This window comes from Delphinus delphis, chromosome 11, assembly GCF_949987515.2.
Source record: "Delphinus delphis chromosome 11, mDelDel1.2, whole genome shotgun sequence".
Classification (NCBI taxonomy): domain Eukaryota; kingdom Metazoa; phylum Chordata; class Mammalia; order Artiodactyla; family Delphinidae; genus Delphinus; species Delphinus delphis.
This window is the reverse complement of record NC_082693.1, coordinates 101,896,409-101,908,468: the sequence shown is the minus strand read 5'-3', so window position 1 is coordinate 101,908,468 and position 12,060 is coordinate 101,896,409. Positions and strand designations below refer to the sequence as shown.

At 44.2% G+C, this 12,060-nt stretch overlaps 1 protein-coding gene across 4 annotated transcripts in view; it reads right to left on the bottom strand.

Moving 5' to 3' along the window:
• Window positions 1-12,060, bottom strand: part of PPP6R2 (protein phosphatase 6 regulatory subunit 2) — an 83,240-nt gene that overhangs the window by 58,003 nt on the left and 13,177 nt on the right. For 3 of the 4 annotated variants that reach the window (XM_060025888.1, XM_060025886.1, XM_060025889.1), the window contains exon 2: window positions 8,425-8,551. The gene's annotated coding sequence lies outside the window, so the exon portion shown is untranslated. Of the gene's footprint in view, window positions 1-4,374; window positions 4,489-8,424; window positions 8,552-12,060 lie in introns of all 4 variants that reach the window. The other variant, XM_060025887.1, reaches the window with a different exon arrangement.

The following is a 12,060-nucleotide window of genomic DNA, read 5'->3' as shown; positions in this document are numbered from 1 at the left end:
TAAACCAATAAAGGAAGCCTCAACAGACTCCAAAAGACCACTATCTTGCAGACTGTGTTCCCCAAACAATAAAGCATAGTAATTAATATATCAAGGATAGTTTTTAAAAATCAGTGACAAGCTGATCCTAAAATCCATATGGAAATGCAAGTGGTCCAGAACACACAAAACAATCTTGAAAAGGAACAATGCTGGAGGACTCATTCTTCCTGATTTCAAAATTTACTACGAAGTTCCAGTGAACAATACAATGTGGTACAGGCCTAAGGAACGACATGTAGATTGATGGAATAGAATTGAGACAAGAAGTAAACACTCATGGGCTTCCCTGGTGGCACAGTGGTTAAGAATCCGCCTGCCAGTGCAGGAGACACGGGTTCGAGCCCCGGTCCGGGAAGATCCCACATGCCGCGGAGCCACTAAGCCCGTGTGTCACAAATACTGAACCTGCGCTCTAGAGCCCGCGAGCCACAACTACTGAGCTCATGTGCCACAACTACTGAAACCCGCGCACCCTAGAGCCCGTGCTCTGCAACAAGAGAAGCCACCACAATGAGAAGCCTGCGCACCACAACGAAGAGTAGCCCCCGCTCACCACAACTAGAGAAAGCCCGTGCGCAGCAACGAAGACCCAATGCAACCAAAAATAAGTTAATTAATTGAAAAATAAATAAACAAACACTCAGGTTTACAGTCAACTGATTTTTGACAAGGGTGAAAAAATAATTCAATGGGGGTTAGAACAGTGTTTTCAATATATGATGCTGGAACAACTAGATATCTGCATGCGAAAGAATAAATGCAGACCCTTACTTATACACTGTATACAAAGATTTACCAACATAGATCAAAGACCTAAATTTAAGTGCTAGAACTATAAAACTCTTAGAAGAAAAAATCATGTATTTGCCGATGGTTTCTTAGATATGACACCAAAAGCAACAATAGAAAATATAACTTGGACTTCCTCAAAAATAGTTTTGTACTTCAAATGACACCTTTAAGAAAGTGTAAAGACAATCCACACCATGGGAGAACGTTTTCACAAAAGAAAATTTTTGCAAATCATATATCTAAAAAAGGACTTGTACCTAGAATATATAAAAAACTCTTACAACTCAATAATAAAAAGACAAATTTTAGAACAAGTAAAGGATCTGGGCTTCCCTGGGGGCACAGTGGCTAAGAATCTGCCTGCTAATGCAGGGGACACGGGTTTGAGCCCTGGTCTGGGAAGATCCCACATGCCACAGAGCAACTAAGCCCGTGTACCACAACTACTAAGCCTGAGCTCTAGAGCCTGTAAGCCACAACTACTGAGTCCACGTGCCACAACTACGGAAGCCTGCGTGCCTAGAGCCCGTGCTCTGCAACAAGAGAAGCCATGACAATGCGAAGCCCGCACACTGCAACAAAAAGTAGCCCCCGCTCACCGCAACTAGAAAAAGCCCGCACACAGCAACGAAGACCCAACACAGCCAAAAATTAATTAATTAAGGAAAAAATGAGTCAAGGATCTGAATAGACATTTCTCCAAAGAAAATATCCAAATGGACAAAAAGCACACAAAAAAATGCTCGGTACCATTAGCCATCTGGGAAATGCAAGTCAAAACCACCATGAAGGGACTTCCCTGGTGGTGCAGTGGTTAAGAATCCACCTGCCAATGCAGGGGACAGAGGTTCAATCCCTGGTCCAGGAAAATCCCATATGCCACGGAGCAACTAAGCCCATGTGCCACAACTACTGAGCCTGTGCTCTAGAGCCTGCAAGCCACAACTACTGAGCCCGTGAGCCACAACTACTGAAGCCTGCATGTGTAGAGCCTGTTCTCCACAAGAGAAGCCACCGCAATGAGAAGCACGCGCACTGCAACGAAAGAGTGGCCCCCGCTCACCGCAACTAGAGAAAGCCCACACACAGCAACGAAGGCCCAACGTAGACAAAAATAATAAATTAAATTTTTAAAAAATGTGGTCTATCCATACAATGGAATGTTATTCAGTAATAAGAAAGAATGAAGTACTGATAGGCCCCCATGTAGCCTGGTTGGTTTCACCGCAGCAGCACCGAGGCGGCCTCCATGCGCCGAGCGCCCACACTATGCTGCTCTGCGTGATGCCAGCACTGCACACCAGGCCTGGGTCTGCACACACCAGCCCACAGGCCGCAGGTCCCTTCATGGTGGGGATGGTCATACATCTTATGTGTTCCACAAGACAGCACCGGAGCACACACAGAACAAATCTTGACCAACAAATAAAACCAAAATTTCACCCAAATAATCAGCATCATGCTACTCACTTATTCATATCTTTTATAGTCTGAAAGAATAAACTAAGTTAACATCTACTTATTTACCCCTAAATCATAAAAGAGAAAGTCTAGGCGGGATTTCCACCCTGTAAAAAAGAGTAAGACACTCAAGGGCCTCTGAGAACCCATCCCATCTGCAGAATCTGGTGCCCCAACTTATCCACCCCAGGGCCTGTGTGCTAAAGTCGGCCCAGCTCAACGTTCCAAGACACGGGGATTTCACAGGCTGGTTAAGTTCTTTTCTTTTTTTTTTTTTCCCAATAAATTTATTTATTTTTTATTTTATCTTTGGCTGCATTGGGTCTTTGTTGCTGCACGCAGGCTTTCTCTTGTTGTGGCGAGCGGGGGCTACTCTTCGTTGCAGTGCACAGGCTTCTCATTGCGGTGGCTTTTCTTGTTGCGGAGCACAGGCTCTAGGTGCGCGGGCTTCAATAGTTGTGGCGCACGGGCTTAATTGCTCCATGGCATGTGGGATCTTCCCGGACCAGGGACTGAACCCGTGTCGCTTGCACTGGCAGGCAGATTCTTAACCACTGCGCCACCAGGAAGTCCCAAGTTCTTTTCTTTTAATTTAGAAAACTAACAGGGTTGCCAACTTTTTCACTCTCCCAAGCCAGGAGGAGGGAGGGAGGGAAAGAGAGAGAAAGAAAAGCAGACACAAAGGGGCTTCCCAAAAATAAATTAATTAATTAAATTATATTTTAAAAAAAGGAGGAAAGGATAAACTGTCATCTACAGTCACCTTCAATTCAGATAACAATGGCTTTTCCAATATCAAAAGAAGAAACCCATAATATCAGGATTGAGGATTATGTCTTACTTTAAAAAAATACAGTTTTAAGAAAAGCTCACCTTTGCTCATCTCACCAATACTACATACAGACCAGCATCTGAGAACCTCTATTTACATTACCATTGACACCTGAAATAAAAATAGGTTACTCTCAAAGTCATTCACTTAGATTGACTGTGTGCCTCACTAGCTCACACCTAGGCCATTAACCCAAAAATCTCTTGTGTAGCAACATTTCTGTGCTTCCGTGCATTTTAAGAAATACGTAATCTCATCAGTGGCATCCCTTAAAGAGTTCATAGCAATGGTATTGGTTTAGGCGCAGCTAATTTCACTGCCTAAGGAACTGGTTTAAACTGGTTCTAGAACTGTTACTCAGGTAATACTGCATAGTTCTTTTCCAAACGTTTCAAGATGACTTTACTTTCTTTTTTAATATTTACTTATTTATTCATTCATTCATTCATTTTTAGCTGCGATGGATCTTAGTTCCGGCACTCAGGACTTTTCGTTGCGGCGAGCAGGCTACACTCTGGTTGTGGCGTGTGGGCTTAGTTGCCCCGCAGCATGTAGAATCTTAGTTCCCCAACCAGGGATCGAACCTGTGTTCCCTGCATTGGAAGGCGGATTCTTAACCACTGGACCACCAGGGAAGTCCCTTCCAAACGTTTCTTGTATCCCAACAACTATGCACTACTCTCCAAAAAGATGCTAGCATCCTCTTAATTGGCCCTCACCTACAGGAAGGCTAATTTTCCTTCCCTAGATGACCCAGAGGCCCGCCGCTGACAGCGCATCTTTAGAACAAGCTACTGGCTCACAGAACTGGCGTGTTGACTTGAGACGTCTCTGGTTATATGTGAGATGCAACACAGCACAAGGATTCCCATCACATCCTGACAACAGCCTCCACAGTCTGTCTGGAATGCCAAGCAAAGTATTACCAGCATCTTCTAGACTTTTATCCAACAGCCAAATGAGAGGAACTTCAAGTTCCTCTTGAGCTACCTCTTCATTTACTTCTTCTGGTTAGTATAACCATCGGACACAAGGCAGCTTCCAGAGAAATGCTGTCCATACGATCATGCAGGTCCTTGGACAGAGCCCTCCAGAAAAGAACATTCTGCAGTAGAGACTGTTGCTAAGAGAAAATGAGAATCTGAAATGCAGCCTATACCTGTCTGACCAATTGCTTTTTAAAAGTTTCACAACCGAGGTCCTGGCTCTGCTGTGTGACGTGACCTCTTGTGTCCTGGCGTCCTCACCTGTAAATGGGGGACCAGGAGCGCCGTCCACGTAGAGCTGCTGTGAGGCTGAACTGAGCTACCCCATGAGGAGCCCAGAACAGGGGCTGGCACACTTTCTCCTCAGTCTCCTGACTGCAAAGGAGAGAAGGAAACAGAGACAAGGTCACCTTGCCACAGAGCACGGGCTCACTTGCTCATGGGAGCTGACCGTGAGCCTCTCCCGGTGCCACCTTCAAGTGGCATCACACTGGTAGCTCACGTTGGACATGACAGAAGCATTAGCACTGTAGAAATCGACAAATGCTACAAGCCAGGAGGTTTTTGTGCTTTTGTTTGGTTTTTGGTTTTGACTTTAAAAAAATTTTTTTATTATTATTTTTATTTTTGGCTGCATTGGATCCTCCTTTCTGCGCACAGGTTTTCTCCAGTTGCAGCGAGCGGGGGCTACTCTTCATTGCGGTGCACAGGCTTCTCATCCTGGTAGTTTCTCTTGTTGTGCAACACGGGCTCTAGGCACGTGGGCTTCAGTGGTTGCAGCACGTGAGCTCAGTAGTTGCAGCACTCGAGCACTAGAGCATGTGGGCTTCAGTAATTGCGGCACGCGGGCTCTAGAGCGCAGGCTCAGTAGTTGTGGCTCACAGGCTTAGTTGCTCTGGGGCATGTGGGATCTTCCTGGACCAGGGATAAAACCCATGTCCCCCACACTGGCAGGCGGACTCTTAACCACTGCACCACCATGGAAGCCCCGTGGCCAGGAGGTTTCTGACTCTCCCAGAGAGCCAGATATTAAACATTTACCAACACACCACTGGAATTCTATTGGTCTGGAAAAAAGCAACAATGTGAATCCATGGAGAGCAGCAGATACTTGTACAATCAGTCAAACAACAAACAAGACCATGTCTATACTGGGCACAGTCCACTGGGGGTGGCGGGGGGGGGGACCAAAAAGAAGGGGGTGGGGTGGGAGGAACAGGTGAATAAAAATCTAAAATCAGAAGTGAAAAGAATAGCCACAGGACGCCCCTGGTGGCGCAGTGGTTAAGAATCCACCTGCTAATGCAGGGGACGTGGCGGAGCAACTAAGTCCGTGTGCCACAACTACTGAGCCCACGTGCCACAACTACTGAAGCCTGTGCACCTAGAGCCCGTGCTCCGCAACAAGAGAAGCCACTGCAATGAGAAGCCCACACACCACAACGAAAAGTAGCGCCCGCTCTCCGCAACTAGAGAAAACCCGTGCGCAGCAATGAAGACCTGTGCAGCCAAAAATAAATAAATAAATATATTTAAAATAAGTAAATAAAAATAAAGAGTATGCTTATTTAATAGTCTGTTTCCTTTTTTAAAATACTTATTTATTTACTATTTATTTTTGGCTGCGCCGGGTCTTAGTTGCTGCACGAGGGATATTTAGTTGCAGCATGCGGACTTCTTAGTTGTGGCACGCAGACTTCTTAGTTGCGGCATGCAAACTCTTACTTGCAGCATGCATGTGGGATCTAGTTCCCCGATGAGGGATCAGAACCTGGGCGCCCCTGCACTGGGAGCGTGGAGTCCTACCACTGGACCACCGGGGAAGTCCCAATAGTCTGTTTCTGATAATGCCCAAGTCTAAAATCTTGGGAGGGTTGTTTCTACTGGTTTTCGTGCATGGTGCCTTATTCCCTTGTGTGCTTGTCCAGTTTTGTCTGTGTGCTAATCAACATCCTTAAAAAATAGTCATAGGTGTTTTCTGCATTTTAGGATGATGGTAACTTCCTCCAGAGAGGTTTTATGTTTGGTCCCATTGCTGCCTGAAGGCATTGCCAAACCAGAAAACCTTAAATTCATGCTTCATTTCCCTGAGCTACGAAGTAATATGAACCTGGGCTACAAATCCTCCCAAAGGCCGATCCATAGCCGTAACTCTCCCCCTTTTCTCCTGCTACATTTAGTAAAAAGCTGGGGGCAAAGATGGAGTTAGGCAGGTATGCTTCTAGCTCACCCTGCCTCTGAGGGTACAGACTTTCAGAGCCCATTTAATATGAGGAGGGCCCCCTTTAGGTTCTCTACCTTGAGAGGACTTCACTTCAGAGGCCGGCAAGGACTCAGAAATCAAAGCCCCACTTTGTCCAAATCAGCAAATGTCCTTAAGGCAAAGGCAGATTCCATCCTATGGTGTTTAAATTACCTTTCTGGGTTCTCCCTTTGTTATATTTTGGTTTAAAACTTCCTTGCAATATTGTCAGTCTTTCTGATTTTTTTCTTTTCTTTTTTTTTTTTTCTCTTTGGCTGCACTGGGTCTTCGTCACTGCGTGCAGGCTTTTCTCTAATTGCGGAGAGCGGGGGCTACTCTTCGTTGCAGTGCACGGGCTTTTTATTGCAGCGGCTTCTCCTGTTGTGGAGCACGGGCTCTAGGCGCTCGGGCTTCAATACTTGTAGCTCACGGGCTCTAGAGCACAGGCTCAGTAGTTGCGGCACCCAGGCTCAGCTGCTCCATGGCATGTGGAATCTTCCAAAACCAGGGCTCAAACCTGTGTCCCCTGCATTGGCAGGCGGATTCCCAACCACTGCGCCACCAGGGAAGCCCTTGATTTTTTTCTTTAATCCAACAATTTTAATTGTTTTCCACAGGGTGGGGGATGGGAGGATAGCAGGTAGTCCAAATAATCTAGCCTAAAAATTACCAAATACATAACAACACTGATGTTTTTCTGTAAAATATACCTGATACACAATTCTGTACTGAAGTTTATATTCTCTCATCACTTTGAGGACTTACTCCACTCTCTAGTGGCCTCTATTCATGCTAATGAGACATCCGTTGTCAACCTAACAGACACTCCTTTGTAGGTAATCTCTCTTTTACCTCTGGCTTAAGGTCTTTTTGTCTTTGTTGTTATACAATTTCAGTGTATGGGTGTGGGTTTCCTTTTACTTATACTGTTTAGGACATAGTGTGCTTCCTAAATCTACAGATTTCTCTCTCATTAGTTTCTGAAAAGTCAACACTATTAACACTTTGAATAACGCCTCTCCTCCTTCTCCCTACTTTTCCATCCTGGGATTCCAACTACACAGTCACAGCACACTTTTATCCTACCCTCCACTTCTCTAGTCTCACTTTCCATCTCCCATCTCTCAATGCTGCACACTGGATAAGTTCTTCAGGTATATATTCCAGTTCACTAATTCTGCCTTCAGCCATGTTTAATTTATTTAATTCACATATATTGTTTTTAATTTCAACTTATTTTTCATTTCTGAAAGTTCTACTTGGAATCATTTTGATACCTTGGTTTTCGTTACTAATTTTTATTCTATTTTGTATTTCTTCAAAAATTTCATACATTATTATATATACTGCATCTGATTATCCAATACCTGCAGACCTTGGGGTATCTAACCTGCCAACTCCTCACAATGGTGTGTGTCCTGAATATAGAATGAAGCTTGCTTAAACATAATCTACAGAAATCCCGAGGGCCTACACTGAGTATGCTTTGCTCTGAAAAGGATTTATCTTCTCTTCAGCAAGGGGCAAAAGAGTGCTATCATAATACTCACTGTTTCTTTTCTTTTCTTTTTCTCTTTTGGCTTTTGAAGAGTTAGCTTAATTTTTAAGCACCGAAGTGCTCCCGGGAAGTTGCACCTACTGTAATTTATCCAGCATCTAATCAGATTGCAATGGGCAAACCTTTTAGGGGCATCTACTACAGCTGGAGGCACAAGCCCCTCCCCCCCTTTTCAGGTTCTACTTGGAATGTGTTCTGATGGCGGCCATGACACATATAAGCCTATCTCACCTATTCCCCACGGGTGAGACACGGCATGTTCCTCACTACATATGCATGACTGTCCCTGTTTTATTTGGATTACCCTTTGGCTTGGAGAGACCAAGTAACTTTTCCACAACACAGCATCTCAAAACCAGACACAGGAGGGCCAAGAATCCCTAAAAGTCAGGACACTATATGCACATCTTCAAAACTAAAATTCGTGCTGTCATCCATCTTCGAATGTCCCCTTATACAGTATATTTGCATAAATTACACAATAAAACAGAATCAAAAACAATTATCTTACCTTCTGGGGAAACTCCTTGTTTAAATTTTGTATTTAGGCAAAATATAAAAACATTTGGGATTTTCTCTTGGAGTATATGCAACTTTAAGAAAAATTTTTTCATTCAGCAGACTTATAATCTCTTCACCTGAAAAATAAGAGGAAAAAAACTTATTTTAAGTTCTACTTCTGTAAAGTTAACTCACCAAAATGATAGGGAAAAGGAAAAAAAAATCATTAGCTTTACTCAGTATTTAAATTATCAGAACATTTCATGATTAAGAATCTAAAAACTCCCTTGTCCATCCCTGTTCTACAGACATTGGTACCAATGATACACACCCACTTTAAATCTGGTTAACTAACTCAGTGGTTGGAATTTAAGGACATGAGAAGGACCTCTGTGAAGTTGTCTAGTTTCATGCCTACACACTATAACTATCAAGAGACACATATCCCGGTCACAAGATGACTGGACGGCTCACTGATGATCCATCACAACTTCTAGAAGAAAAGTGCTCCAAAGTGCTCCAGGTGTGATCCCTAACACCATTTCCAAATAACGTGACTAGCACTCCTTGGCGAAAGGACTGACTTCAAGGCATGCAACAGAAACACAGACCAGGGGGCTTCCCTGATGGCGCAGTGGTTAAGAATCTGCCTGCCAATGCAGGGGACACGGGTTCGAGCCCTGGCCCGGGAAGATCCCACATGCCGCAGAGCAACTAAGCCCGTGCGCCACAACTACTGAAGCCCACGCGCCTAGAGCCCGTGCTCTGCAACAAGAGAAGCCACCGCAATGAGAAGCCTATGCGCCAAAACGAAGAGTAGCCCCAGCTCACCACAACTAGAGAAAACCTGCGTGCAGCAACGAAGAACCAACGCAGACAAAAAAATTAAAAAATAAAATAAATATATTTTAAAAAAAACAACACAGACCAGCAGAGCACAGGACTGTTCGTTTTGTATTTGCATGGAAGTCATGATTTTACCTTTTTCTAAAAAATTAATTTTTTTTTAATTTATTTTTTTGGCTGCGTTGGGTCTTCGTTGCTGTGCGCGGGCTTTCTCTAGTTGCGGCGAGTGGGGGCTACTCTTCGCTGCGGTGCGCGGGCTTCTCATTGCAGTTGGCTTCTCGTTGCGGAGCACGGGCTCTAGGCGTGCAGGCTTCAGCAGTTGTGGTTTGCAGGCTCTAGAGCGCAGGCTCAGCAGTTGTGGCGCACGGGCTTAGCTGCTCCGTGGCATGTGGGATCTTCCCGGACCAGGGCTCGAACCCGTGTCCCCTGCACTGGCAGGTGGATTCTTAACCACTGTGCCACCAGGGAAGCCCAATGATTTTACCTTTTGAAAATTATACTTTAGCAATAGGAGGGGTGACTGTTCTAGAATATAAGAGCCCTAAGAGACCTAATCATCAAATATAATATTTAGATCTTGTTTGGGTCCAATTAAAATGAATCAACTCGAAGAGTATATTTTTGAAGCTATTGGGGAAATCTGAATATGGACTGGTATTAGATGGTATTAAGGAATTACTGTAAATCTCCTAGTTGTAAAAGTGACATGACCACTATGTTTTTAAAAATAAAAACTTCGCTTATCTGTTAGAGAGAAAAAGTGAAGTATTCATGGATGAAATGACATTATTTCTTGGATTTACTTTTAAAACACTCCACCGAAACACAAGAACCAAACAAATTTTAAAAGTGTGAGAGAGATATTACTCAGCCATAAAAAGAAACGAAATTGAGTTATCTGTAGTGAGGTGGATGGACCTAGAGTCTGTCATACAGAGTGAAGTAAGTCAGAAAGAGAAAAACAAATACCGCATACTAACACATATATATGGAATCTAAAAAGAAAAATGGTTCTGAAGAACCTAGGGGCAGGGCAGGAATAAAGACACAGACATAGAGAATGGACTTAAGGATATGGGGAGGGGGAAGGGTAAGCTGGGACGAAGTTAGAGAATGGCACTGACATATATACACTACCAAACGTAAAACAGATAGCTACTGGGAAGCAGCTGCATGGCACGGGGAGATAATAAGCTCAGTGCTTTGTAACCACCTAGAGGGGTGGGATAAGGAGGGTGAGAGGGAGATGCAAGAGGGAGGGGATGTGGGGATATGACGCAAGAGGGAGGGGATGTGGGGATATACGTATGCATATAGCTGATTCACTTTATTATACAGCAGAAACTAACACAACACTGTAAAGCAATTATACTCCAATAACGATGTTTTTTAAAAAAATAGACAGTTCACAACATTAAAAAAAAAAGTGTGAGGAAAAAAAAAAAGTGTGAGAGAAAAAGGGACAGATTAAAAAATAATAATAATAACTGGCAAAGTACCAATCACTGATAAAGCTGGGAGATGAGTACGTGGGTGTTCATTATGTTTTCTGTACATTTGTGTATTTTAAAATTTCATATAAAAGTCAAGCAAAAAAAAAGGCACTCGAAGTTGTGCTACCAAGCCAGGAATAAGTCAGTGTTATCTCCTAAAATAGGAAAATCTTTTTACATCTGGGAAACGGAACAAAGGAAACTTCCTTTACAATAGAGTCAGGAGGCCAGAAGGGGAGCCCTCACCCACTGCTACTCAGCCTCAACCACAGACCCCCATGGAGGAAGGTTTCCCGTTTGCCCAGCAACTCAGCCAGTGAGAAACCATCACCACCCTGAACTCTCACTTTCCTCCAATGGACTTTTGTTCAAAATAGCCCCTCCCAACTTCCTCCTTTTTCTCTACAAAGTAACCTTCCTCTGCTTTGTTCGTGAGACCTGCCTATGGCTTTTGCTATTGCTTGCTTGTGCTGAATTGCAACTCTCTGCTATTCCCGAAGAAACCCATTTTGCTGGTAAAATAACTGGCTGTTTTACTTTTAAAATTGGCACATCTAACATTTCAAAATTATTAAGCTAAATAATTCAAAATTGGCTTTTCAGCACTTTATACACAGTTTCAAAATAAGGAAGTATCTCTGTAAGGGCCCTAAGACCTCTACATTCTGACTTTGAACCAGTGCTTCTATAACATACATGTTCTTGACCAATTCTACTTAGTCTGAGCTGGAGGAAACCCGAAGCAGCCGGGACATCACGGCGGACACGCAGCCAGGGAATGAGTGACACCTCCTCAGCGGGCACAAATTCTGAGCATCCTCCCCGTGCTTGCACTCCCTGGCAGCGTCACCCTCTCCCATGTCCTCCCCCTGCAGGTACGAGCGTTCTGTCACCAGTGTCCTCCAGCCCAGACCCCGCGGGTTCTTCTTCTCAGCAGGCCCTCAGGATCTCATTCTGTAGCCTGGTTCTCCTGTGACACCTTTCTCCCAAGCCCTATCCCCACCTCCTTCCCTAAATACATGAATTCCCTTCATGTCCACCCAGGTAAGGCCACCTCTGCTCTCCCACCCAGGCATCCCGAACTAGAAAGGGGTCAGCATTCTCATAGGTCCCATCACTATCTTCTATGCTTCCTAATACCTTCATTCAAATACCTGTTTTTGATACTTTTGCTTCTGGCCAAGACGAAATAACAGGGACGAGATTTACAAATGAAATGGTTTTCAAGACACTGGCTATCCTGCAGTGACGAACAGTGATCCCTGACAGGAGGGAAACAAGAGGAGCCCTTTAACTGCCCAGCCTCC